Source organism: Schistocerca cancellata, chromosome 4, assembly GCF_023864275.1.
Source record: "Schistocerca cancellata isolate TAMUIC-IGC-003103 chromosome 4, iqSchCanc2.1, whole genome shotgun sequence".
NCBI classification, from domain to species: Eukaryota; Metazoa; Arthropoda; class Insecta; order Orthoptera; family Acrididae; genus Schistocerca; species Schistocerca cancellata.
The window spans coordinates 715,848,184-715,854,337 of record NC_064629.1 but is presented as its reverse complement, the minus strand read 5'-3'; the positions used below and the strand labels follow the sequence as shown (position 1 = coordinate 715,854,337).

The 6,154-nt window shown below is 37.1% G+C and overlaps 1 protein-coding gene and 1 long non-coding RNA gene across 2 annotated transcripts in view; one reads left to right on the top strand and one right to left on the bottom strand.

Moving 5' to 3' along the window:
- Nucleotides 1-6,154, bottom strand: part of LOC126183729 (uncharacterized) — a 345,488-nt gene that overhangs the window by 134,103 nt on the left and 205,231 nt on the right. The window lies entirely within an intron of this gene.
- The window catches only part of LOC126183735 (uncharacterized), a 153,633-nt gene that overhangs the window by 30,306 nt on the left and 117,173 nt on the right, over nucleotides 1-6,154 (top strand). The window lies entirely within an intron of this gene.

Sequence of the window (6,154 nt, the reverse complement as noted above, 5' to 3'; positions counted from 1 at the left end):
ATAATAACAACAACAGTAATAATAACAAAAGTAATAATAATAATAGTAATAATAACAACAGTAATAATAATAACAATAATAAGATGCATAGCTTATCTGACAAAATAAAGAATTGTTTTTGTGGAATTTTGTTGTTTTGTACATAATTAAGTACAGTTCAAGGCAACAAATAAAAAGTGTAAGCTTTCACAACTCTCCATTTTGTATTTTTGTGTAAGTGGGAGTTTTCATGCTTTTCCATTTTTTTCGGACAAACGTGTAAGATCCCTAACAGATGCATTAGTTCATGAATTTACTTCCACGCTGAAAGTCAGATATTCTTATGCTGCATCCACACAAGTTGTGCTAACTGTACACTTCCTTGTTAAATATTCTCTTGTAGTTATGCTTATTTGATTTCATCACTCTCTCAGTCAAAAGATCTATTCTCGGAGGCCCTAGTTCCTTTGTGGCTAACTTTTCCTGGTAATTTATTTTTCTGTCCCCAGAATGAAATTTTCACTTTGCAGTGGAGTGTGTGCTGATGTCAAACTTCCTGGTGGATTAAAGCTGTGTGCCGGACCGAGACACAAACTTGGGACCTTTGCCTTTTGTGGGAAAGAGCTCAACCAACTGATCTACCCAAGCATGACTCACAACCCATCCTCACAGCTTCACTTTTCTGTTAGCATTTAAAATAGATTCACCATAGTTCATGTTTACATTGCACACAAATGCTAATTCCCACACAGTAAACAACCAACTGCAAACATGAAGTGCCATTTATGAAAATGATTAAAGTCAAGTAGTGATGTCTACAAACATGTCACTTGACTAGAATGCAAATGGGACACTGAGATCAATAAGGGCCTAAAGCACACCACTGTTGATCCCAAATTTAAGTGAGTATCAGAGAAGCCAGTGATACAACTTTTTGTGAATTTTCATACACACAGTGTGGGCCCACAGCACAGATAAACCTTACTCACCGTAAGATCAACAGATATCAGAAGCACAAATAAATGGTACAATCCCACAATCAATGGTGATGTGATTTAGGCCCTTATGATTCACAGTGTCTCAAATGGATTACTGTACGATAAAATTCATAACCGAATATACTATAACTCACTCAGAAACCCACAAAATACGTTTACTGTCAGTACAACTTTAACATATACTTATGTATGATCTAATTTTACTATATAGTGAGTGAATTAATGCATCTGAGGAGTGTGCTATCATCTAGCAGGATTTATGCCAAGTGAACGTGGATAAAAGTCTGCTGCAGTGTGCTACCACCTGGTGGCACTGGCATAAACTTCTAGTCAAGTGGCAAGGGCTAGCTGTGCACATCGCAAACTGTGCATGTTGTTTATCAAACCTGTATGTATTTGAACTATAAGGCAATTATGTCATGTGAGCCACACATGGGCAAAATCTGCTTAAAACATGCATAACTGAAGGTGTGCTCGCAACCCTGATGCCAAGTTTCATGGAATGTAGAGGAGCAGTAGCATGGTCAATTTAAGTTCTGTATCTTTCAGATTACAGCGTCTATGTTATGTCTAACAGGATTCAAAGAAAAATAACCAATAAATCCACAAGGCATTAAGAGTTAATGTGTTTATATGCTTTCATGCACTCTTACTTGCAAAGGTTTTCAGGAATTTAGTTCATAACATGGAAAACACAGCACCTCTAACAGACTGTGAGATTGCATCATAGTCAGTTTTGTATGAATAACGGTCTTGAGGGACTCATGAAAGAGAGAGATCAAAATCAACTACTGCATTTCCCCATGCAGAGAAGAATCAGCATATTGAAGCTTGGGATTAGTGTTTATTTTATTTAAAGGAAAATACACATTTTTCTCAAATTTCCAGTTCCTAAATTAAGTTAAAAATGTATTTAAACAACCTATGAATCTAAAATTTCTACAAGGCCAAATATCACTATATTAACAATTACATTATTATGTGTATGATGGTAATCTTATCAGTTTGGAATATTCAGTACAAAGTACAGTATGTGTCAACTGTCCTAAACATTTTACTTAATTCCCATTTTTCTTTCATTATCTTCTTTTTTGCTTACATCATTTGAACCACTGCACAGTACTATATAGCCTTCTGAAAATAAACTTATTACATCTGTGGATCATGCTTGTTCACATATTTCAGAGAGAGATGTGTGAGGCTTTATGAAGACACTTGCATTTACAGTGAATCGTTTGTGAAGAAGAGAGTAAATCCATGACCATAACCCTCTCCTGTTACAATTACTTTCTTCTTCTGCTCAAGATTTTTACTGTTTTCAGATTGTACACTTGTATAATTATCACCAACACATACATTTTCCAGAACAGTACTTACATGGTTTTATGGTTTTCAACTAAGCCTAGAACTTCAAATTTATTTAAAAGTAAAATAATGTCATGCTTCTGAAATTTAACTGAGGTTTTAGCAGAAACAAAATCAGACTTATCATTGTGAGAATTCATTTCATTGAGATCTGATGACATCAATGGATTCTCAGGCACACCAATAGTATACAGGTGCTGATCATTTAGATCATGCAACTATTTTTCAAGATCGTCAATTATTTCACTTCGCAATTCTAAGTCTAATATTTCTACCAATGTTCAGTTTCCATGATACACAATGCACATTACCAGGTCACTGTTTCATTCAGGTATTTAAGGTTCACTCCTGCACAGTTTTCATGCAGCCAGAAGTCTCACTGTGTAGAAGAAACTATACACCACAGTTTAAATAAAAACAGATAAATATTTACATAGGTCCTAGCAAGAATGATTTTACAGCTAATACTAACCACCTCAAATATATTTTTATGTTTATTATTATGACTGTAATAGCATGTGTTTAAATGTTGGTCTTTATCATTGAAACAGGCTATGAACTTAATTTTATCTGTAATCACAGTGAAGGCCTGTGTTATATAGCATTTTGTGTCTGGGAGTCTGTGTATTCCTGTATACATCTTTTTAATTTTTGCAACAGATGAAAGTCCAGAGAGAATTAAATCTGGTGAGTGTGAATATTTTGAAAGAGTTATTAAGCCTTTCCAAAAGTCTCCAAGATGAAATGACATTAGAATTGGCGTTGTCCACCTAGTCAGATTTGGCAACAAGTGCCGTACTACTTAAAGTACCAGTTTGTTTCAACAATTACACGTCGATAATTCTCATGTTAACATTGTGATATCGTAGGGCGTTCGCTTGTGTGAAACAACGGAGGTAACATGGTCTGATGGAAAAAGACCATAAACCACTAATTACATTTTGGATAATTTATCACAAATATAAGAGATATCTTCAGTTGCAGGGAATGATTCTGTATGTTAAAATTATGGTCTAAGACAGAATTATTACATCATTCAAATATCATTGTTTTTCAATATGGTATAAATACACAAATCTTCAACTCACTTTTACCGGAAATGCATTTTTCGGATTTATGCCCAAAGTCCATCAAACTCCTCAATTTAACTAAAGAACATGACAAAATCATTGACTATTCGACCCCCAACCAAATACAATTACTTTACACATTGTATTTACACTGATGAGTGAAAAATATTATGACCATTTGCTTGATAGCTTGTTTCTCCATCTTTGGAACGAAATACATCACTGATTTGGCAGATCATGAATCCAACAGTTTGTTGATTGGTTTGTGGAAGTAAGTGGCATTAGATGGCTACTCACAGGTCACATAATTCATGTAAATAACGGGACGCTGATTTGCGTGTGTGGTGATGGTGCCCGATGATCATCCAGATAGGATTTACATCTGGCTAATTTGGTCGCCGAGACATCAACGTGAATTCACTATAATGCTCCTCAAACCACTGTAGCACGGTTCTGGCTCCGAGACAAGGACAACTATACTGTTGCAAAATGACAAAGCCATCGGGGGAGACATCAAGCATGAAGAGCTGTAAGTGGTTCACAGCTGTCAGCGTGTCTTCGATTACTGCCACAGGTCCCATGCAAGTGCACGAAAATGTCTCCTGTAGTGTAAAACCGACCTCACTAGCCTGCATCTGTCTCACGCCGCACGTTTCGAGCTGCCATGCACCTTGATTTAAGCAGTTGTGGAGACGAACATCAGCCTGATGTCGCTAAGGGGTGATTCAGTCAAAGAGCGACATGTTTACAATGATCGATGGTTGAATCCCGATGGTCCTGTGTCCACTGCAAATGTAACTGACCATGTTGTTGGGTCAACACGTGACCACATAGGGATGGTCCGCTGTGGAACTCCATGTTCAACAGTGTACAATGAATGGTGTGCTCCGAAACACCTGTGTGTGCACCAGCATTATGCTCTTTCAGCACAGATCACCATCTAGCCAACTTCACAGAGCAGACAAGCCTCTGAACCTCACATTTTGTGTAGAGTCATGAATGTTCAAGCAGTGGTAGTTTCACCATCCTTTTACCTCTTTTCATAGATGTTCATGAAGTAGCATATGAACATTTGACCAGTTTCGCCGTTTTTGAGATATTCGTTCACAAGTTTTGTGTAATAATAATCTGTTCTTTGTGAAGCCCCTGATCTCAATGGGTTTTCCTATTTTGAACCCATATCTTTGCTAGGGTGATCCCCATCCATCTCTCTTGTGCTTACATACTTTTCACTGCACGTCACATGCCCGCAGTGTCACCAGGCAGCATCCAACAGTGCGGGGGGGGGGGGGGGGGGGGGGCAAGTGGTCATAATGGTTTGTCTCATCATTGTACATTGGAGTTTATTCCCTTGACATTATTACTACATTCTCACTGAAAACTGTAATTTCCACCCCAGTAATGGAAACTGTCATTGTATACTCTCAATATCCTTTTTGATGTCCTCACCAAATACTACTCTTTGCAAACTGTTGTTGACTTTATTTATTTCTACACTCTGTGGAATTGGTTACAGAATTCATGAGACCCACTGACTCATCATTATGCTGAACTGCACAGTTCTGGTGCTGCTGTCTCTTGAAACAGCATGACATGCAATGAGGCGAACTGCCACCAAAGTATTGTCTATAGGCATGAAGTCGAAAAATTACCAGAAAATTGTGAGACTGTTTTAGATAATATGGGAGACAATACTGCTGCTGATTTATTTATCTCTTACGTTTATCTGCTATGTCAATAAATTAAAGAAAAAACACTATTTAGTATGCACTGTACTAATAGAAATGAGTTGCGTCTTAAAATGATGACACTACAAAACAAGTATTTTTTTAATAAAACAAAATAACCATAATTCTCATGAGTTAGCAGGATAAAATGCACTTTTAGAGTCAAAATGGTCTGTGTCTACATTCAGTCCACAGTTGTACTGAAGGAGCATTACAGGATTACCATAAAAGTATGCAAAAGTAGCAAGCAATAGGTGTAGATACATAACAAAATCCAGTTAACAAAACATTCAGTGCCACAATCAAGTCAATACAATTGACAAAAGCAAAGAAAGCAGGCATTAACAAGAGTGCAGATTGAATTTCTCGTCACAATTTACGGGGCAGATTTTATCCTAGGATTTCTTTACTGATTGTTCCTCTGAATGCTAGTGGTTCTTTCACAGAAGAGGTAAAAATTTTATCTCCAGTGAGATTAGAACTGAAAACTAATGGACTCTTCAGCTTAAAGGGTGTACACTTTATCCCTAAGTTAGCACACATCTGCATCATGCAGTGCTCCATTGTCACCCCACTAATGGCTAACACAAAGAATGCAAAATGTACCCGGCAAAGTATGCTGCAGTTCATTTTGGAAAGAGCTTCCTGGACAGAAAACCATAAATCTGCTACCTCTATATCATCCCTTAAGTGAGAATAATTCAGAATATTTAATTTAAATTACAAGGAAATATCGAGTTATTTCACCAGGATAATTCTGAACCAACCCAGGAAGTTAAACTGACAGTTGTATAGTTGTCAAATATGTTCTACAATGTTGCCAGTTCTCCATTAGACTAGTGATAGGCAGACTACTTTATCTCAGCTGGTACGAATCTTGAGTTGGCTATCATCGGAGAAGTGTGCCTTTAGAAGATGCAGTGCCACTTACTCCTATTGCATTGACTGGCAGCCAAAATTCCAAGTATAGGTCAAAGAGATTTATTTGCATATCTGTAACTATGATTTGGGACTA